This window comes from Mercenaria mercenaria, chromosome 5, assembly GCF_021730395.1.
Source record: "Mercenaria mercenaria strain notata chromosome 5, MADL_Memer_1, whole genome shotgun sequence".
NCBI classification, from domain to species: domain Eukaryota; kingdom Metazoa; phylum Mollusca; class Bivalvia; order Venerida; family Veneridae; genus Mercenaria; species Mercenaria mercenaria.
The window spans coordinates 2,230,990-2,255,287 of NC_069365.1; the positions used below are offsets into that span (position 1 = coordinate 2,230,990).

At 34.7% G+C, this 24,298-nt stretch overlaps 1 long non-coding RNA gene across 1 annotated transcript; it reads left to right on the forward strand.

Moving 5' to 3' along the window:
- Nucleotides 1-2,178: 2,178 nt before the first annotated feature.
- Nucleotides 2,179-23,670, forward strand: LOC123558715 (uncharacterized). The gene is made up of 10 exons (XR_006687766.2): nucleotides 2,179-2,479; nucleotides 5,130-5,239; nucleotides 7,616-7,712; nucleotides 10,041-10,187; nucleotides 11,642-11,789; nucleotides 12,919-13,231; nucleotides 17,958-18,092; nucleotides 18,985-19,440; nucleotides 20,693-20,795; nucleotides 22,867-23,670. It is a non-coding gene; the product is annotated as an uncharacterized LOC123558715 (long non-coding RNA).
- Nucleotides 23,671-24,298: the final 628 nt, after the last annotated feature.

The following is a 24,298-nucleotide window of genomic DNA, read 5'->3' on the forward strand; positions in this document are numbered from 1 at the left end:
AGGGCAATTTTTTAAGATATTTCGTAGGTATATAAGTATGTTCAATGCTTATGTAGAGGGATATAAAAATCTTCATAATTATTTAAACAACATATAACAAAGTATTCAAATTATTAATTTTATTTTTATATTAAAAATATTATACATTACTGTTTAAAAAGCATATATCTTTAATTTATTAATAAGATAATTCATTCATAACATTTAAAACATGTTACATGTATCAAAGCTACAATAAACATAAGTATCTGTAATCTTCGATAATTCTGTCCTTGGATTTACGCCAGTCTCGTACAAGTTTTTCGCTGACCCAAATCTCGCGTTCAGCGGCACAATTGTTAGAAGATTCTGCGAATTCTAATACACAAATTTTAAATGCATTATCATATGCAACACGCTTCCGTTTAGGCATTTTGTCACAGTTCTATCAAAATAATAACAGATAATCCGATGCGTGCGTGAAATTTAACAGTTTTATGACAGTTTATATCTCAAACAGAAATCAATACAGCCTTTCTTTATTTTCAGTACTTTGATTTATCCTATAAAGTTCTACAAATCCACAATCACTGATGACTAACAAAGGTGGGAACATTTTTTTGAGGGCTAATTTACAATGAATATTAAAGTTCTTTCTGAAAAAAAAAGAAAAGATTAGATTCATACTATATAAAAACAACAACAAAAACTAGCTTTACACATGATAGGTAAATTAGTTTGCACAAAGATACGCTCCTTAGATTGGTAACGGCTTAAAACCATGACAGTCCATAACCAAAACGGCTCAAAACCATGATAGTCCATAACCAAAACGGCTCAAAACCATGATAGTCCATAACCAAAACGGCTCAAAACCAATGTATCTATGCTGTAAAAATAAGACCTGCACATCACTCATATCACATTTTACCTTCATATTAATTGATATTTCACATTTTTCATATTTGTGTTTTGGTCTGAAAAGCCTTTGTAGTAAAAATTTAAAATGTCAGAATATTAAATGAGGATCTGCTTCATTGAGATTCAGTAAACCAGTACTGTGAAATCATTAATATTCATGGGGGACTAATTTTTGTGGTTGAGTCAATCCACGAAATTTAATACCAACGAACAAGTAAAATTCCCATTCATTTTATGTTAAAAAGTTGAAATCCACGAATTCATATCCCCAAGAAATTGCTGTTTTGACCAAAACCACGAAATTTCATGCCCACGAAATTAAATGATTTTACAGTATTTAGGGAAATATTTCAAGGATGCTTACATTTAATTTTTTTGGAGAAACAAAAAAATTTGACTAATACATTTTAACTATAAATTGTCTAATCTTTGATCTTTCCAACAATACATATAAATGGTACAGGTAACCTAACTGTCAAAACCACAAATAAAAGCAGCAGAAGTCAGCTCCCTTGTAACTCTAATTTTGTCTTATGTGAATACTAATTCAACCAGTACCTTTCCAACAGACTAGACCAAGGCTTTTGTGTAGGCATTCAGTTTTATGTAAATGTATATGTAGGGAATATTTGCTGGTTTTCAATCTGACTTGATCTTCTAAACAAAGATCTGAAAACAACCCATTCACATACGTCTTCTGTATATTTTGGATTTCCAGTATTTCTATTTTTATTTTAACCAATCAGACGACTTGTTCGAATGTCAAAGAGTAAGCAAAATGTGCTGTCATTCCAGGGCTCGAACCAGGGACCCCTCACTTACAAAGTGAGTGGCCTATCGACTGAGCTAACCGGCTATCTGATAAAGTACGACATAAGAATTGTAAGTATCAAAAGTCAAGGCTACAGGTAGATTTGCAAAATGTTGTAAGTTAAGCTCTGATTGGCTAGTGAAAGGGTCGTCAGAATGAGGCTATGAATAGGTCATTCTCAGATCCTGTGCGTAGCACAATAGGAGATGTACTTTAGTCAGATTGTGCTGCTTTTAATCTCTGAAGCAGATCTCTGATTTCAAAACGTTGAACAATTTATCGAGAATTCCTTTTTAAAGAATCTTAAATTACAAGCCTAAGTATATACTTAAAAGCCAAGGAAGTGCACCATTTTGAGCAACTGAAGAGCTACTAGGATATTGAATATTGTTTTGACTTAAGATACATGTATATTGTCAATCCATAATTTTAAATTTCACTAGCTAAATGGTGTATGAAATCTGTCGAAATTACAATTTAACTCCAAACCACATGTTTAAATGAAATGTTTTATTAATTGTATGTATAGATCGGACACACACTGCGTAGAGCCCAGCCCAACATAGTAAGACAAGCCCTGGACTGGAATCCTTGAGGCACAAGGAGAAGAAGAAGGCTCACAAAAATCTTGGCGCAGGACTCTGGATATTGAGCTCTGTAAAACGAAGATGTCATGGGAAGAGGCCAAAGCCTGGGCCATGGACCGGACTAGATGGAGAGCTGTTGTGAAGGCCCTATGCTCCCATTGGAGTGAAGAGAATTAAATGAGTAAGTATGTATAGATAAAACTGCTAAGAGATTTTCAGACACTTCAAATCACTTTCATTTTTAGCTCATCTGAGCTAAAGGCTCATGGTGAGCTTTTGTGACCGCTCAGTGTCTGTCGTCAGTCATCACTTGTGCATCGTGTGTCTATCAACATTTTCTAAAAAATCTTAAAAACCACTTGGCAGAATTACACCAAACTTCACAGGAATGATCCTTGGGTAAACCTATTTCAAAATTATTCAAAGAATTGAATTCCATGTAGAACTCTGGTTGCCGTGGCAATCAAAAGGAAAAACTTCTTGTCCGAAACCAATCAAATTATGCCCCTGGGGTGAAAAGAGGCCCCGCCCTAGGGGTCACTTGTATTATGAGTTATATAGGAAAATTACTTTTGAACAATTATCATATCATATTTCCTAGACTGTTTAATTATAATTACCTGATGAGCACCTGACTGTAACCATGACCTGACTGACCTACTTTCATGTTTTTTTAAGATACAGCCTTGAAATTTGGATGACATCTATAGTTTTGCACACCAATCTTAAAACTGACTTTCAGTGACCATGAATGTGACCTACTGACCTACATTCTTAATATTTTAGCATCAGTTTGACGCTTGAAACATGTAGCTCGTATCACTCAGATGAGCAATCCAGGGTCATCATGACCCACTTGTTTCACATTTTCATCAAATTCTTAGTGATCTGTAATCACTGAAAATCATGAATCACTTTCATTTAAACCTGCAGTTTTGAGCTTAATTGTAATTTTAACAAATTTCATATACACTTTGTTAAATTTACAGAGAATACCATTGGCAACAAGAGTGCCAGAATGTCACAATATACGCCCGTCACAGCAAATTTCTTTACTCTAGCACCTGTATTTCCAAATGGAATTTTTATTTTGTGGTTGTTTAGTAATCATTGTAAGTCTTTTGTTTTTCTAAGTCCACAAAAAAAATCTTACCAGGTAGAGATACCTTAAAATACACCTAAAATTTGAAAGTAACATCTATGTTGTACCACAGAAAAGTGGTCTTGTTTTTTCCCTACGGTCAATTATAAAAAAAGTTACTATATAAGTTATTTATAGTAACAACTAAGGGAAGGTAATCTTAAAAAAAAAAAGAAAAAAAATTGTAAGTCCACACAAAACTCTTTACCAGGTAGAGATTGGTCAAAATGCACCTCATAATTGGATGTAGCATGCATGTTGTACTACAGAAAAGTGGTCTCGATTTTTCCCTACGACTAGTAATGAAAAAGTTACAATATAAGCTATTTATAGTAACAACAAAGGGAAGTAATTCTAAAGAAGGGAACTGCGCATGACACTTCGTCTCATGATGGTGTATAATTGTGCCAAGTTACATCAAAATCCCTCTATGCATGAAGAAGAAATGCTTCGGACAGTCATTCTTGTATCTGACCTTTGGCCTCTAAGTGTGACCTTGACCTTAGACCTAGGGACCTGGTTCTTGCGCATGACACTCCGTCTTGTGGTGGTGAACATTTGTGCCAAGTTATATCAAAATCCCTCCATGCATGAAGAAGAAATGCTCCGGACAAAGTTTTCATTCTTGTATCCTTTGACCTCTAAGTGTGACCTTGACCTTAGACCTAGGGACCTGGTTCTTGCGCATGACACTCCGTCTGATGATGATGAACAATTGTGCCAACTTTCATCAAAATCCGTCTATGCATGAAGAAGATATACTCCGGACAAAGTTTTCATTCTTGTATCCTTTGACCTCTAAGTGTGACTTTGACCTTAGACCTAGGGGCCTGGTTCTTGCGCATGACACTCCGACTCATGATGATAAACAATTGTGCCAACTTTCATCAAAATCCCTCTATGCATGAAGAAGATATGCTCCGGACAAAGTCATACTTGAATTTGACCTTTGACCTCTAAGTGTGACCTTGACCTTAGACCTAGGGACCTGGTTCTTGCGCAAGACACTCCGTCTCATGATGGTGAACAACTGTGCCAAGTTTCATCAAAATCCCTCCATGCATGTAGAAGATATGCTCCGGACAAGGTCTGTGGACGCTGCCCGCCCATCCGCCCGCCAGGGGCGTTCCCATAATACGTCCCGTTTTTCAAACGGGCGTATAAAAATTTACAGAATGTCAAAGAAAGACATGGGTCCAATATGATTTTTTTCAGATGGGAATGAGTCCAAAAGTTATAGGTTATTAGCTTTGTATCGGGAAATATGCACAAGTTCTTCAGCGGAAATATTGAAAAAAATAGTGCAACAACACACACTGAATTACGTCACGCACCCGATACGAAATTCAGGCGTCGGTGTATGGAAAAATATTGACGTTTCTGGTACCAGTGTAACTTAACGGGGAATAGAAACGAGTATGTAATAATATACTGTATATAGAAACAAGTATGTAATAATATCCTGTATTGTACAGGATGATATCAAATAATCTTTTTAAGTCTTTTTTTTTTCTCTATGAAAACAGAACCTTATCAGACAGAAACAAAATATACCTTGAGTTAAACATAAAGCCTGTAACTTAAAAATGTGCTAGATCATTGTTTAAAAAGAGATCTCTGCTGACAAATAAATTTACAAGTTTTTCTCTGGATTATCTTAACATTTTATAAAATGTCTCTTCTTTTATAGTGAAATGTGCAAAGTAACAGAACAGCAGAATGACTACAGATGTAAAGACGTGCAAATGTTTGTTCTATGAGGGAATTGGTGCACACCACAGAATGAGGGTAGTCGGACAGGTATAATATTTTGCCCTTAAATGGTCACAGTCACCAAAAGCCAATAAGTAAACATATGCCATTTGTATTTAAGATAATATTCCACAAATCTGGGGGAACTGAAAGTTAGAAGTGCATGTTATTTATTAAAAACATTTGGTTAACAATTGAAGGGAGGTAACTCAATGTAGAGAATTAAACCCTAAATGCCCTTGCTTAATTTGATACCTGTGGTTCCATACTGAAATGTTCACTTATTCATTTAATATAAAAGAATAATCACAACTTATCAGTTTCTATATAAACTACAAGGGCATGTTCTAAGATGTTTATAGAGACTTACACCTACCTTAAATGCAGAAGCGTATTTCATACCACACGATCCACTACCCTTTTATTTATTTTTTTTTTCTATATATATTTCTAGCTATTTTTCTGTTCAACACATTTGCAATACATTCATGGATTTTCAAATATCACAAATATATTCAATAGCAAATGAACAGAAGTAAAATATTTTTGGTAAGTTTTCTTGCTTGATCTGAAACTTTTTGTATACTAGACATTCAGAAATGAACGCTTGCCTAAAATTTCACTGTTATAAGAAAACTTTCAGATGGGGATTGTAAATCCAGTATTAATCATGGTGTTTTAATTTTCCCTATTTTTTTGTGAATAATAATAATAATTTCGGATACATAGGTGAAATTGTTTTGTAGATATTAAAGAGGGTGCAATATTGTGAACAACCTAGTACATCATTAATGGGTTTTTAGCTCGACTATACGAAGTATGGAGCGCTATCCTACTCGACCTGGCGTTGTCATTGGCGTCCCTTCGCGTCCACACTTTAAAGTTTTGATGCATTTTCTCGTTATTTTTGTTATTACTTAATGGATTTACTTCAAACTTAAAATAGTCGTTCCTCATCATCATCCACATCATATGGCATAAGGGTCACAATTCTGGCAGCAATATTTCATGAATTATCCCCCCTTTTTACTTAGAATTTCAGGTTAAAGTTTTGGTGCCATTTCACTTTATCTCAATTATTACTAGGTGGATTTTATTTAAACTTAAAATAGTTGTTCAACATCATCACCAACATCATATGACGCAAGGGTCATAACTCTGGCACCAATATTTTATGACTTATCCCCCCTTTTTACTTTTAATTTCAGGTTAAGTTTTAATGCCATTTCACTTTATCTCAATTATTACTGAGTGGATTTGATTCAGACTTAAAATAGTTGTTCAACATCATCACTCACATCATATGACACAAGGACCATAACTCTTGCACCATCGTTTCATGAATCAGCCCCCTTTTTACTTGTAATTTCAGGTTAAAGTTTTGATGCACTTTCACTCTAACTAAGTATTTACTGAATAGATTTGATTCAAACTTTAAAAAAGTTGTTCCACCTTATCACCCACATCATATGACACAAGGTGCATAACTCTGGCACCAATTTTTCATGAATTATGCCCCGTTTACTTAGAATTAAAGGTTTATTTTGATGCATTTTTAGCTCAGCTGAGCCAAAGGCTCATGGTAAGCTTTTGTGACCACTCAGTGTCCGTCGTGCTATTACACACTTAGTCTATGTCATTTCGTACATACACTACTAAACCACCTCCAATTGATTGTCCGTCTCTTCTAAAATGTTTGTAATTTTTTATGCTTATTTCAGAATCTGTAAATGTATCATTTAAAAATGTTTCACATAGTCTAAATATTTGTAAATTTTCTTGTTGATTTATCAAATATTTTACTTGGTCTAGTTTGGGATAGAGATGTATAATATTTAAATGCACAATGTGTAATCCTTGTTCTTTCATTCAGTTGTATTGTTAACCTTATCAGTGTCAAATCAAAAAAGAAAAGATGTAAAAATGATCAAAAAGCTTTAGAAAAGCATTTCTTTGTCGGACCCAAGCCCGAAAAAAAGGTGACTATATTATATATACTCATCATACTGTATTCATTTGAAAATGTCAAAACATGGGGTATATTGTATATAAGATTGCGGTGGTAAAAGTGTTCTTAAATGCTCCCAGAATGCCCCAGAATGCAGGAAATGAAGCCCTGAATTCCAAAATTTTCACGGGGAGCATGCCCCCGGAACCCCCTAGCTAGTCCCCTACTTTTTCATTTCAGTCAGCTGATTTTTATAATGTGTGAAAATCTGTTTTTTCTCTTTACAGTATATATCATTAGTCCCCTAAAGGTCCCGTAATGTCTGACAATCTGTTTATAAAGCAGTTCCTTTTTCCTTCTCAGCAAATTTAAGATAAAGATATTTTAAATGATTATTATCCAATTTTTCAGTAACTTCTTATTTATCTAGTATTTCCTTATATTTTCCAAACATTTTGAAAAAATTCTTTTTCTAGTATGAAAACAGTAAAGAAGAATGTTTACAGACCTGCCATAAAAAGATGCAAGTAGTATTGGGGGAACACTGTGGATGTTTGGATTTCATGGTATTTAGTAAGTAAACAGATCAGTTGTAATTACAATCATTTTCCATTAAGGATAACATGGTGTAATAGCCATATTTCATATCTTGTAACTGGATTGTAATATTCAAATGAAATTAGGTCACTTTCAAGACATTCAAAATTAAAAACGTTTCAACGAGAGATTTTTCAAATTTTATCATTTTTTGGGGAGAGAATCGGTATTGAACTTAACATTGATGTCCATGGGAAATTTATAATTTCTTTAATTACGGGAATCTGAGACTGAGTTTCGAGAATTTTTTTCTGTAGAAAGTTGCATTATATGATTCTGATACAAATATCAAAAAGAAATCTAACATTCCCCGTATGGAAAAGGAGTAAATTATTTTTTCTAGTTTTCAGGGGAAAACCAAGATTATCAGGGGAGGTAATTTAAAGGAAATTTTTTAGAACTTCTGTACTACCCTGAAATCCTGAAAATAAGCTGGTTTCGAAAATAAGCCACCATTTCACTACAGGCAACAGGGACTCATAAGCCGTACTCATAAATAAGCCGTTCACTTTTTTATATCAAAGTTCCTTTCCACGGGATTTGAATCACCAAGCTTTTGTTTTCAGTTCTTCTTGTCTAATTTCAAGAAATTCTTGCTGTAACTGAGATTCCATATCTGGAAATAAAACTCTCCGTCCCGAACCGGTACTTTTAGAGCCCTTTATATAGGGAGTTCTTAATGTCCGCCTCAGCTTTCAGCCAACGTCTAACATCAGTTTCTTCTATGTTAAAATGTCGGGCTGTGTCTATTACTTTATTTTTAACATTTCCAACTTGCAACGTTTTGTAATGAGACACAACTTTCAGTTTAAATTCCCTCGTCTACGATTTTGTTTTGGTGTTTCCATTTTTTACAACTTGTAAAACACCATTGTACATGTAATTATACCGCTATATAAGAAAGCCTATAAAACTGTTAAATTGATAACACAATGCGGTGTTTGTCATGTATTGTGTAAGTTATTCATACCTGTTCACGGTTTGGCGATTGAAACATAGGTGTATTTGTTTGTTAGGCCATCTATGGGTAATTTTGTCAGAAGTATAAGTATTTACCGACATCGATGATTTTACTAAAAATCAAATACCGCTATGAAAAAAATGGCACTCAAAAATACGCCGGTTTTTAAATCGTTACCAGATATATGTACTCGAAAGTTTGCCGGACTCAAAAAGAAGCCGGTCTCGAAAATAAGCCACCAAATCCTTACGAAAATTTAAAATAAGCCGTGGCTTATTTTCGGGATTTCAGGGTATATAACTTGTCAATATGCACCTTATTTCTATCATTTGACATTTTCAAAGCTTACATTATGAAGTTGTTATATATATAATGTACGCTTTTGGTGAAATTGAGGCCTATTACGGGTAGTCATCCTTAATCATGCTACACTTACAGCTAAAGAAAACCAAAACTAATGTCTATTTTTCTTCCTTTCCTTTTTTTTATGCCCCTGAAAGGAGGCATTTTAGTTTTCAACTGTCCATCCGTTCATTAGTTTGTTCGTCACAACGTTAACTTTTTGCATGAAGGCACTTGACTCGCAAACCACTAAACCCAGGACCTTCAAACTTCACATGCTGATAGTACTTATAGAGTACACAATCCCTACTGACTTTGGGGTCACCAGGTCAAAGGTCAAAGTCACCAGGTCAAAGGTCAAGGCGCTGTGGGGGCATTTGTCACCATTAGTGACAGCTCTTGTTTAAATTCTAAACTTATATATAACAAATATAACATTGGAAGGGGAGATAAATTATAATTACTGACATTAACTACTTTGAATATATTGAACATGTAAGGAAAATGACCAGCTGTTCCATATTGATAAGGCCTAAAAAAAAAAATTCTTTGTTTCCGGTAACATGCTAAAAAAAGTTAGGGTAGGTAGGTCGGGAATTTTTTTTTATTATGTGGGACTTTTCGGAAATTTAAATAAAAATTTGTGTCAAAAAATGAATACAAATAAAGGGGTTATACCTTATGAGCATTAGTAAGTTGATTTCTAACATCACTGACCATGTCTAAAGGGGAAAAACTGCAGTTTTGCAACTTTTTGTTAAAAAGTTGAAAAAAAATTCTCCCAGGCAATAAAAACATTTAGGGTTGGGCCAAAAATTTAGGGTAGGTCGGGATACTGTAAACAAACAATTTTTTTTTTTTTACGCCTAAATCTCTCCTGGCAAGAATTAATTTAGATTATTAGGACACTTTTCTGTATTAAAATGTTGTATTTTATTCAAATGCGTATTTTCCTGTATTAAAATGTTGTATTTTATTCAAATGCATATTTTCATAAACAGGTGGAGAATGGTGTAGATTGTCTACTGTTCAACCTGCTTGTACTTGGATATCTGATGGACAAGACTGGATTTGTGTGGAGGAAATCCCTAACTTACATTTATCTGATTGAGACAGTGCCTTTAATGATGAAAGCTACGAATGGAAGGGTATTTGAATTTCAGTTTAATTTCTTGTCATTTGGAAAATGGATCAAAAGTGAATAAATAATTTTGAACAATTTTCTGTAGGCATTGTGCAATTAATGAGCATGGAACTGCTCTTTAATTATGACAGACTGCTATTATAGGTCATATATATAAGTAATATGAAATAAGGCACTGAGGGGGCCTCCGTGGCCGAGTGGTTAAGGTCGCTGACGTCAAAATCACTTGCCCGTCACCGATGTGGGTTCGAGCCTCACTCGGGGCATTGAATTCTTCATGTGAGGAAGCCATCCAGCTGGCTTACGGAAGGTCAGTGGTTCTACCCAGGTGCCTGCTCATGATGAAATAATGCATGGAGGTGCACCTGGGGTCTTCCTCCACCATCAAAGCTGGAAAGTCGCCATATGACCTATCATGTGTCGTTGCGACGTTAAATGAAATTAAAAAAAAAAAAGGCACTGCCTCAATCGGGAATTGATCTGACTACTCCTCCTGTAAGACTTGAAAAGAACTGTCTAATGACTGCATCGATTCTGTATCATTTTTAAGGTAGACCTTGGAATAAAAACAACACTGCCCATATTAATTTTGTACTGATGTGCAAGATATTGTGGTTCGGACAAGTTAAGTGGACACTTATTAGGCATAATGAAAAAGCGTATTCTTTGAATAAATCCGAAGTCAGATGCTTTGTGCACGTGCCAGAAGTACACAAATTTTTTGTAATTCGATTGTATATATCTTATTTGTTATATCGCATGTTACTGTAGAGGAACCAATCCTGATAAAAATTGGAAGGATCAATTCCATATTAGTATGCATAATTTTGGGTTTTATACCATTTTGCCATTATTATATATTTGTTTTGTAAATATTTGCTAATAGCAACTTTATCATTTGGGTAATTTGCAAACCAGAGGGTTTGAATATTTAAATGGAACAATTATTTTATAGACATGTAAAATATGATTTTATACTGAATGACATTACATACATTTTGTTTTAAATCGGTAAGTTTATACAGGGATTTTTTAAGGCTGATTTTGGGGCCGAATATGGGCCCCATCCCAATTGCAAAAATTTGCTTATTTTCCCAATTATTAGGTTTAAATTTCCCAAAATTTTACTGACCGTTGAGTGTCTGCGAGTTTCTCACTGAAGAAATACTAGAAAACTTAGTAGACATTTTCAGAAGACAAAAAATATAAAACAAAAGACTTGTAATATAACATCAAACAATAACAATGCTGAAATAAAGATTGTATGATGGTAAAGCTTATTTTTTGTATTTCCCAATTTTCAGGTTTTCGCGCCTTTTTTCCCAACTGAATGGGCCCTGGGCCCCAGTTTCTAAACGGTAAAAAATCCCTGTTATACTGAATGATAAAATGCATCAAAGAGATTCTACTGCTCTTATAATAACTAGATATCTATATCATGTTCTCAAAAATTTTCAGACTTCAAAGAGTTGGACCATCAGATCTTCAGTTTTCCAAAGAACATTCCAGTATTTACTGCCGCTGGACAAGGGAAGACAACTTGGTGACATGCAGTCCTACAACCCAGAAAGAAGTCCAGACATTTGTCCAGACATTATTTATAAAGGTGAAAAAGTCGTTAATCTAAGTTTTTTCTTTGCAATCAGAAAAGTATTTTGAATTAATTAATTTTTTATTTATAATTTTTATGGTATAATTCTCTTATAGACAGAAATCATCTTGTATGTATTTGAAATCACCGTACTTATTTTGAAATAAGTCATACCATTTTTGAAGCAGTTAGCATGAAAGCAAGTGTCTGTTTAGCTGTATGCATACAAAATAACTAAGCTATGTAAAGAATTTGACTTTAAAGAGAGGTCAACCATAAGCTAAAATAGCTTTCTGTAGAGTTCCTTAAAGGCCCATAATGCTTTAAATTTTTATCTTAAAAACAGATGAAACAGCTTTCCAAATAGATGTTATGCGTACTTACATGGTTAGAAAAGCACTGCTTTTAATATTGCACATGAACTGTTTATAGTTAGAGCCATAAAGGGAGGTAATAAAAACTATAGAATCAGTAAAACATTCCAGTATATTCAGCAATATTTAGACCATTAACAAATGTTAAAAAAAGTACTGTAAAATCATTTAATTTCGTGGCCATGAAATTTTGTGGTTTTGGTCAAAACGTCAATTTTGTGGGGATATGAATGTGTGGATTCCAACTTTTTAACATAAAATGAATGGGAATTTTACTTGTTCGTTGGGAATAAATTTCGTGGATTGGCTCAACCATGAAATCCACGAAAATTAGTCCCCCACGAATATTAATGATTTCACATTAATTATCAGATCCTTTTGATACGAAATTAATGTATTTTATGTTAAAATGGAAAATGTAGCAGCCACATTTTAAACAAAGGCATTATGATCCTTTAACTTCTATTTTGTAAATGTTCCAGGAGTTTCTGAAGTAAGATATGTTAAAAAAAAGAATTTGACATCTAAATCAATTCTGTTATATTTTGCAGTAGTCATACATTATTCCAATGTAGACTTTCAGTGCTTTTTGGTGGCAACCTTTTAAATGAATTATTTTAATGTTTGAATGTACAATTGCACATTTTATTATAATACCAAGTAAGAACACAAAGGACTTAAGAATATCTTGTTTTATTTCACTTTCTTGGAAAACTGTAATGTTCTGTCTAAATCTACATGAATGACAAAGGTGAGATGTTATGTTACAGACATTGTGGATTAGAGTGTAACAGACATTGTGGATTAGAGTGTAGCAGACATGGTGGATTAGAATTTTACAGACATTGTGGATTAGAATTTTACAGACATTTTGGATTAGAGTGTAACAGACAGTGTGGATTAGAATGTTACAGACATTGTAGATTAGAAGATCCAGCCTGGTCAGACCCTGATAATTTTGTTTGGTTTCTCAACATCCAGCTGCTAGGTTTTTAAAACAACATGTTTGTTAGTGCTGCCCCTGCAGAAGATCTTCCAGGCTTTTCCACATTTGTTCTGAGATTCCTGATGTAGATGTCATGGGTAAGACAAACAGTTGACACAAAATAAAAAACTGTATCAGTATTTTGTAATATAGGGTCTTAGATGCTTACGTTTACAAAATGGCATTTGCTTGGTATATTCTTAAAAGTGACCATGTTCCTCACTGTTTTGCAATTTTTAGCTCGACTATACGAAGTATAAGGAGAGCTATCCTACTCGCCCCGGCGTCGGCGTCTTTCTGCGTCCCCACCTTGGATAAAGTTTTGGTGCACTTTCTCTTTTTTCAACTTATCTCTGTAATTACTTGATCGATTTGATTCAAACTTGAAATACTTATTCCTCATCATCATCCACATCATCTGACATAAGGGCCATAACTCTGGCACCAATATTTTTTTATGAATTATCCCCCCTTTTCACTTAGAATTTCATGTTAAAGTTTTGATGCACTTTCACTCTATCTCTGTTATTACTGAATGGATTTAATTCAAACTTAAAATAGTTGTTCAGCATCATCACCCACATCATATGACACAAGGTGCATAACTCTAGCGCCATATTTTCATGAATTATTCCCCCTTTTTACTTGAATTTCAGGTTAAAGTTTTGGTGCACTTTCACTCTACCTCTGTTATTACTGAATGGATTTGATTCAAACTTGAAATAGTTGTTCAGCATCATCACCCACATCATATGACACAAGATGCATAACTCTGGCACAATTTTTCATGAATGATTCCCCTTTTTACTTAGAATTTCAGGTTAAAGTTTTATGCACTTTCACTCTATCTCTGTTATTACTGAATGGATCTGATTCAAACTTAAACAATTATTCAACATCATTACCCTTATCATATTACACAAGGTGCATAACTCTGGGACCAATTTTTCATGAATTATTTCCCCTTTTTACTTAGAATTTTAGGTTAAAGTTTTGATGCACTTTCACTTTGTCTCTGTTATTACTGAATGGATTTGATTCAAACTTAAAAAAGTTGTTCAACATCATCACCCACACCATATGACACAAGGTGCATAACTCTGGCACCCATTTTACATTTATTATTCCCCCTTTTTACTTAGAATTTTAGGTTAAAGTTTTGATGCACTTTCACTCCATCTCTGTTATTACTGAATGGATTTGATTCAAACTTAAAATAGTTGTTCAGCATCATCACCCACACTATATGACACAAGATGCATAACTCTGGCACCAATATTTAATGAATTATGCCCCTTTTTGCTTAGGATATACTTATATAGTGTTTTGATACATTTTGTCTTTACCTCTCTTATTACTTTAAGTTGATATTTTTGACATAGACTCAGGCTATTGTGCAATATCTTGATCCACAATTGGAGTAATTAAACACTTCAGTGACAGCTCTAGTTTCCTCAGATGTGCCCAGTTTCACTATCCAGCATTGAAATAGTCGAGCGCGCTGTCTCCTGTGACAGCTCTTGTTAAACGACTTTTACTATGCCATTTTTTAAAAAAAAATTGTATAACTTATGGTATTCCCACAAGCTCAAGTATAGGCAAATTTCAAAGTGATAGCCACTATCCAAAACTTTTGCAGAGAACTCATTTTACCATTAATTTTAATAAAAGAAACATCAAACTATTGGTAAACAATTAAAAAACACAAAATAAAAATGTCAATATCATTTTTTCTAGGGTGCCTCGCGTAAACGGATTTAATGAGACATTGAAAAAATAAGGTCGAATTTTGTGTTTTTATTTTGAATTTTGCTTACTTCATTCAAAAATACCCTTGGGGCAGACGTAAAACCTTCCTAATTTTTTTCCATGATATGTTGTCTAAAGAGTGTAAGCAAAATTGAGAACTTTTACCAAATGTAACTCAATATTTTTAAAGATGTGTAACTCTACCCCTTCTGTTCAAGTAGTAAATTCACTTTGAACAGCAAGAAATTGCTTATTAAATTAATTTTTTTCCATTTTTGTACAATAAATTAATTGTAAGTATTTAAAGAAGTAAAAACTTACTAAAAAAAAAATTGGTCCCATCGGAAATAAGTGAAGGAACACCTTGGCTTAGACCAGAACCTCAAGTTTAGAGGAGCGTATGGGTGATGGTGAAGGGGAGGACATTGAGGAAAATAGAGATGACCTATAAGAGAAGGACTTGGGAAAGCAGGTTCTATATGTTGGGTTTTATTTTTCCCACAATACTTTTTCCCTTGAGTTGTTAATGAAATTATTCACAAGTTTTGCATCTTTCCACCTTTATAATCATATTGGGTAAGTCTTAGGAATGATTTGAGCCATGCCATGAGAAAACCAACATAATGGCTTTGCGACCAGCAAGGATCCAGACCAGCCTGCGCATCCGCGCAGTCTGGTCAGGATCCATGCTGTTCGCTTTTAAAGCCTATTGGAATTGGAGAAACTGTTAGCAAACAGCACGGATCCAGACCAGCCTGCGCATCTGCGCAGTCTGGTCAGGATCCATGCTGTTCGCTTTTAAAGCCTATTGGAATTGGAGAAACTGTTAGCGAACAGCATGGATCCTGACCAGACTGCGCGGATGTGCAGGCTGATCTGGATCCATGCTGGTCGCAAACCCACTATGTTGGTTTTCTCATGGCGCGGCTCATTTTAAATTAACCAAGCATGAAAGATACAAGAGGCTGAACTTTTCAGTGGGTGCCGAGTCATGTTTCTGCGGAAAGTTTAGTTTTGCTTATTTATTGCTTCTCAGAAAACCACTGAGCTTACCAACGAATGTGCCTTACTATAGGTACAACTCTGTTAGATCAGTTTTAGCTTGAATATTTGGTATTATTTGAAAAGTGCTTTGTTGTCACCCTTTTTAGTCAGGGTCTGCATCCTTAAAATTTTGAACTTAAGCAAAGTTCTCTAAAACTCCTTGGAAAAATGCTTTTAAACTTTACACGTTTTCAGCATTTTCTTATAGAGCAGGTGCGTGTAGACATCGTGTCTGAAATCATTCGTCCTCCACCTCCGATAATTCATGTAGGAAAGTTGGCAGTTACTTGCGGAGAACAGGTTTGTACTGGTACAGAATCCAGGAACACTGCTTAGGTTAACTGCCCACCGTTACATGACTGAAACACTGTTAAAAAAATGGCGTTAAACCCAAAACAAACAAACAAACAGTTCTTAATTGATTTTAAGTGAAAATAATATGCAAAATTCAGAAAGTGGAATATCTCAGCAACCATAGGGTTTACAGTTATGAAACTTCACACTAGTAGCTGATAACAATACAAATCAGTGGCTAAAAGGATATTTCCAAGGTTTTTGGAATTTCAATTTTATTCAAATTTTAAAAATTCAATAGTTGCATTTTCTTTTAGATTTGAGTAATAGTTGTCTCCTCTTGATTTGTCAGTCTTCTATTATTGCAGACACTGAACAAGTAAGAAGCTTTAAAAAGGCTATATAAAAAGAAGACACATAGTTTTTCACTTTAAGTTTAAGAAAAAATATATATTTAAATTTCTTAAATTTAAAAAAAAAAATTTCTATTTCGCATAGCGTCTCTTTTCTTTAATAAATAAATAAATATATATATATATATATATATATATATATATATATATATATATATATATATATATATATATATATATATATATATATATGTATGTGAACATATTATATAGTGCCGCAATCGACCAAGGATGAACAGTGTCGTATGTATGGAAGCTGTACATTTTGGACCGGATGGGTTTATAAATGAGGCTATTATAAGTCAGTTTCATAACAGGAGTCGAAGAGACTGACTGCTTGTCGGGCCTGGATCTCGAACTGGTCACGGTGGTTTTACACTGATGTTAAAGCCAGTCAGCAGGCGTCTCATTACATGTATATGATATAAAGAAATAGCGTGAATGTTCGTTACCTTGCGTATGAGACGCATAACTCATATTACACGAAATAATTATTTTTCTGATTTCAGTGTGCTACAGGCATTTTGGCATTGAAGGACATTGCTTACCGGTGTGCCGAGTGCATTTGTTGGCATTATTCATGTATAACAAGTTTTCTTTACACTGACAGGACATTGGTTGTATTACAGGGAATTACATGGAGGTTTGCTTCAGTGGGATAAAATAGTTGATGTTGTTGTTGTTTGTGTATTATTTATTTATTCCTTTATTTTTCAATTCAGAACATATTCCGAGCTTTTGGCTTCAGCCCGCATCAGGCCATCATCAGATACATTCTGCCTTGAGTGGGATGCTTCTATTCTGATTTGCTTTTCAGGTGTACAATGCAGGTCTGTGTTACTAAGAAACTATGAAACCAGGACTGGAAACACAGATTTACGGTATTAGTATTTACGTTTTTCTCAATTCATTCTTTAGATGGGACTTTTCCTGTTGGGACTTTTATCCATGTTTTTCTATATGTTGTTTTTACATAGCATTTATGTGTTTTTATTCTTTTAAATGTGCATTTTAGATACCTTGTTGTCTGTGCTGAAAGAGGTTGTCTGGTAATACTTGTTCTAATTTTCTTTTCACTATTTCAGCTAACGTGTATCGAGAAAATTATTCAGTTGCAGTGTTTTAATGACAGATTTCCTTTAAAGTTCCTGAACCAATTGATATCAGAATGATAAAAGAATGATAGATGGCACCAATCTGTGAATATTATGTCACTTTTTTTTCTATAGGTGTTCCTGATCACACTTAGAACTATAAACATACACTCAGTTGTTTCTCAAGAAAGGCCGACATGGGTTCACGATCTTTCTTTTGTCATTTGCAGGCGATGAATTCCAAGTAGGAAATTAGGATCGTACAACCAGTCAGCAGCTACCCATAAACCAGACCAACCTATTAAGTCGAGTCGGCAGAAGCTGTGATTCCCAGTGTAACACCGTAGAATGACGGCTAGTTTTCGGTAAGCGATTTACATGTTCCATCGGGGCATTTCCCTCTGGTCCTAATGTCTTTAGACAGAACTGTAGTCTTGTCAGTAACTGCTCGACAGTTTCAGGGGTACCCAGAGCTGTGTCTGGCTCCAGTTGGAGTTATTGACCTTCCGCACTTGCCTGCTTCCAAGATGGTGCGAATCGGCTTTGCATTTTGAAGTTTCAGGCATTGCCCGGCTTAGTCGAAGAAATAATTCATTTTAAGATAGGCTGTGATGTATGGATCTGTTTTACTTCCAGTAATTGTTATTGTTATAATCAAATATTGGTCTTTGCTTGTGGGTTCTGGTCTTTCAGTCATTAAAATGTTCATTCATTTTTCTGCAATTGTAATGGGTAAATTACTAAATTACTCATTTTACAAAATAAATAAGCTTAAAGTTACATAAAACATACTATAAGTATTAACTAGTGATATCACAGTTGATTTCATGAAAATCTGATTGAAATTTTCAGAAGGTAGGCAAATTTTGTTATGTGCCTCTTTTCTTCAAAATTTCGGTTTCCGAGCCAATTTTTCCGCAAATTACGTCTAATGTTTGAAATGTTTCTGCGGTACAGAATTTTCTTTGCGATGAAAATGTCTTGTGTAACTTTCCTCACAAAACCCTAAGTTACAAGATTTTATGGGGAAAATTTGGCTAAATTAAAAATTTGATAAGATTTAAAATGGTGTCACCCTGGTATTGGAAGTACTTCCAGGTCGTTGTATCCTAGGAAGTAGTTCTTTGAAATTTTGAAGTTTCCAATTTAACGCTATCCCTACTTTGACATGTTAAATTCCAAACATATTTATTGATACTGGGTACATTTTTTGTAATTTCTGATGTCTTTAACAGTTATTTTATGTGTGTTTTTCAGGACTACATTTCTGTGCGGAAGGATTAAAAAACTACACCAGACTGGCGGCCATGACAGATGTCAGTGGGAAATTTAAACATGGACTAGATACTTTGTTGTGTAGCAAAAAAGTTCATCGTTGATGGTGCACTGGTGTTTTTCTGTGATATATTGACTTGGATAGTATTACTCTTCAGAAATATAGAGCTGTCAATGCTGCAATTTTGTTGTGAAATTCACAATCCATGTCCAAAAGTGCTTGTTTTACTATACAGCAAAGGAGAAATTGTACTGGGCCGACACCATAACCAGTTACAGAGAATAGTTCTGATCGAGCGGATAAACTATATACAAGCATTATCTCAACAGTGGAATACTTACCTTAGATAAATCATGATGTGATGTAACATTTATTGCTGTGAACCATCTCGGGAGAGAGTACACCCTGTATGAGAATAATAATAATCAACTCAATGTGTAAGTTTCTGTTTTATTTCTACATTCCAGTTTATTGTTATGTTACATACAGAATTTTGAAACGTTGACATTGGCTTTTTTATTAAAGATGCAATGTTCAAGTTATACATTTTTGGGGATTTTAGGATATTAGGTCTACATTAATGCCATCATACATGTACAAATGCAGGAACCGCCTCGATAGCCTAGTGGTAGAGCGTCCGCTTTGAGTGCAGGAGGTCGTGGGTTCGATCCCCGGCCACGTCATACCAAAGACGTTAAAAACTGTACCAGTAGCTCCCTTGCTTGGCACTCAGCATTAAGAGGGAAACTGGCCTCTTCTCTCATACCCTCGTGGAGATGGATTCCATCAGGAACGAGGTGTCGAGAGTGATTAATATAAGTTGTATAACTTCCTTCACAATCGACCTAAAATAAATTCTGTATAAACTAAATGCAGGAATTTGGCTGATTTGATGCTAATATTTATTTGGCCAATTATTTGGTGCTAATATTTTATTGGCTGAATGGATATACTTGTGCTATGTTAACTGAGCTCAATTCATGATTTTATAGCGCATATGACAACAATATTGTTTCATCCATTGGATAATGAGGTGATTTCAAGTTACCAGTAGTTTTTAAACGCTAGTTTCTACACCTGAATCTGTCATATGTGGTTATTGTAAATGAAAATTTTTAGAGCATTGGTTTTAACAGGATATGAACATGAATTGATTGTTCATACAGTTATACTGACCACTGATTGAGGGTAATAGTAATCATATGATTCTACTCAATTTAATATTAATTAAAGTTCATTAACTGTGTCACAATCTTGCATAATATCAATCTTGCCTAATACCAGAGCTGACTTCTTGTTTTGTGTTACAGTGTCACACAGTCAAATGGAGCATTGGTTACCTTCGTTAATAACTTGAGAAATGAACTCTGTTCCTTTGCCAGTTTTGATCTTATTAGAGTGCCATTTGCAAGTGAAAACATTCTAGGTGTATCAGTTTTTGACAAGTGTACTCCCAAAGTGGTGCCTAGACTTAGTATGTTCTGGTGCAGTTTTTTTTTCCAGTCATTCAAAAAATCTTGGAATTGTACCATGCACATGAATGTGGTGTGTACCTCATTCAGCAAGACCAAGGTCTAATGAAGAGAAATAAAACTGGACAGTAATTTTATAGTTAAGAGATGAGCCTTTTCAGACATTACCCTTGTATTTATAGAACTGTTTGATTTTAAATTTTCTTGCTAATTTTAGGTAGAGTAATTACTTGAACAATTACTGTGTTTACCACCATAACTAGGAACATCAGCCGGACTTCACCAACCCACCAAGCTTCCTTTAAGAATATGAAACTCAGGTATGGATACCTTTCTAAAAGTTTTTGATTTATTATGTCTCACCCACAGATTTTGCCTTTGCCATCTGCCCATATCTGTCCATCTGCCTGCATTATATATAAGTTTGTCCAGCTTCTACAGGTCAAACTGCTGGCCGGATTTAGAAGTACCAAGCCTAGTTGTGTATATTGCCAGCACGTTCCACTTCGCTGCATAAAATGGCCTCAAGAGCTAAAAATAGAAAAATCTTATCCAGCTTTCATAGGTCAAACTGCTAGCCAGATTTTGAAGAGACTTCACAGGAGTGATCAGTACCAAGCCTAGTTGTGCATATCGGCGACATGTTCCATTTCACTGCACAAAATGGCTTCCAGAGCTTAAGAGAGAAAAAGATTTGTCCGGCTTTCAAAGGTCAAACTGCCAGCCAGATTACGATAAAACTTCACAGGAATGATCAGTTCCATCCCTAGTTGTGCATGTCACTGGCATATTCCATTTCACTGCAAAAAATGGGCACAAAAGCTAAAAACAGAAAACTTTTGTCCGGTTTTCACAGGTCAAACTGCTGGACAGATTTTGATGAAACTTCACATGAGTGATCAGTACCAAGCCTTGTTGTGCATATCACCGACATGTTCTGCTTTGCTGCACAAATGGCTGCAAGAGTAAAAATAGAAACATCTTGTCTGGCTTTCATAGGTAAAACTGCTGGCTGGATTTTAATGAAACTTCACAGAGGTGATCAGTACCAAGCATAGATGTGCATATTGCAAACACGTTCCCCTTTGCAGAACAAAAACCACCAGAGCTAAAGACAGAAAAATCTTTTCTGGCTTTCACAGGTCAAACTGCTGGACAGATTTTGACAAATCTGCCTTCTCCTTCATGTATTAGGTCCTTCAGAACCAACTGCAACATACGTTTTGAATTTCGCTCTGCATACCAATAAACATGCCCCTCTTCCATCCTTACAATACTTGGGGGTGGGTAGATATATGATTTTGTGACAAAAACACCTTCTAGTTTTCATTCTGAATACTTAATAAAGGGTATCTTCCGTCTACACATTTGTCAGCTGAACTAAGCTCTGCATTCTACATCATCACAACATGGATATTAAGTAGAACTTCCAAAATGCAAGGAAACACAAAACCATCTTTATTTTGGAAATGCAAAATGTGTTACATTGATGTACAGTTATTTCTGTATAAATTGACTGCCTGAAACCATTGATCAGAAGTAGTTAGTATCACTGTGCTAACTACTGCTTGGAAATAGCATCTTGCAAGGAGTATGATTGTAGTGTCACTCTTCATGTAAAATGATACGGGCTAACGTGTGTTCTCTTCTGGGATTTCTGTGGACTGAAAGACACACGCAGACAGCAAATGTAATATTTTACTAAGAGAGACAAAGATTCAAGTCTTCACTTCAAAATCTATTCTGGCTGTGCGCATGCGTGATGGAAATTGGCGGTGATATCAATACATTCAAATTGAGGCCCGTCACCATGGTTAAACTACATGTTAGTTAATGATATCAGAAAATGATATTTATGTGGAGGTATAATGAATATGAAATGGAATTATAGGACTGAAATATAGGAAAAATGAGAAAAAGCTTGATAGTAATTCATATAGGATATATACAGGCAAATGACCCTGCGACATCAGAGTCGTCTAAACATGATCTTTCACTTTTCCCTAGCAGACACTGGACATGTACATGCCACCTAATGAGGCGGTCCAAGATGTTGCAGTGGTGAACCTAGTGTTCAACTACAACGACACAGCTCGCAGCACTGGTGAGGTACAACATATACTGTGAAATCATTAATATTCGTGGGGGACTAATTTTCGTGGTTGAGTCAATCCACGAAATTTGATCTCAACGAACGTGTAAAATTCCCATTCATTTTATGTTCAAAAGCTGAAATCCACGAATTCATATCCCCACGAAATTACCGTCTTGACAAAAATTACGAAATTTCATGCCCACGAAATTAAATGATTTTACAGTATCCTAAATAAAATAGTATCATTAACAGCTTTAGTCCATCTTTATAACTGTGTTCTTTTCTACTTTTTTCAGGGTCAATCGACCAATAGTAATGGATGGTGAAAATACATTAGTCTACTCTGCCAATTAGACCATGGACCTTTCAGTTTTGGCAACTTACAATATAAAGACATTTAAAAAACTGTACATACTAAAATTTAAGAAAAGAAGACAAAGGTTAAATAGCTATTTTGTGCTCAAATTTAATGGAAAGAACATACTTAAAACCAAGAATGTGCTTCTGTAAAATACTGCTGCCTTCTGATCTCTTGTAATGGATTGAGTAAATAATATACAGTGCAACCTCGACAGAGCGGCCCTCTCTACAGCAAAAACCTCTCCACAACAGCATCATCAAAATTTCCCATAGCCGAAACTTACTATCAATTTAACCTCTATAGAGCAACAACCTCTCAACAGAGGTCAATATCTGCATCTCCCAAAGGGTGTTGCTCTGCAAAGGTTGCACTGTATATTAAAGAATCTGCATAATGTGAAAATTAATTTACACCATTTTTACACTGCATATGTTTGCATTTATGTTGAAATGTTATCATTTTTGAAAATGTATTTTGTACCTTTTGGATATTTTTTTTCCCATCTGTCATGTAACTTTTGGACTGTTAAGAAATAATGCTCATTATATTTCACTGACAATATTATTATTTTTGTTACTTTTTAAAAATGCGAGATTGTGTGTTATTTTTATACATGGTTTTCTTGCATACCAGACGGGGATTTCCAGTATTTTTACCAGTGCTGGAAAAATCCATCTTACACCCCGGGGTGTAAGATGATTCTTGTGCTTTAAATGACGTATTACGAACTATATATATGTGGAAGATTTGTGTAGTAATTTGCATTTTATTTCAAAGAACGGAATAAAAGTCCATTACCTTGACAGTTCCTCTTTGTTCCTGATAGTATATTTCTTGATTCAAAACACGTTATTCTACGCTACGCTGTAACCAATAAACCAAAACCGGAACTAAACATTGTTATTTGTCTTTAAAAATGTCTTGACGTCTTTCCTGTTTACGGAGGTCGGTTTCCCGTGCTTTGTTTTAAATACGCTGCTATAAGAAATAGTTCTAAAAAAACTGTTCGATCGATTTTATTTTTATCATCATTTTTTGAAATCGGTATGCAAGAAAAAGAATTTCTGGCTCTCTGGTAACTGTTAGGCTAAATAGTTACCCTCGAGACCGGAAATTCCCATCTGCACCTACAACCAGTGAAAGAATCTTGTAATATACAATCACCTGTAGTAAAGTATAATGGAAGTGCTATCAAAATTTTTTAAGATATTTACAACTAAAGGCATTTATTTGTTTTACATGTCACTTAACCATAAAATACTTGCAATAAACACTTTTCTACCTTCAATTGTTTGCTGTTTTAACAGTAATTGTCAGTATCGTGTCTACCTGATGTTTGTTGAAAATGAATAAGAAAATTCCTTTAT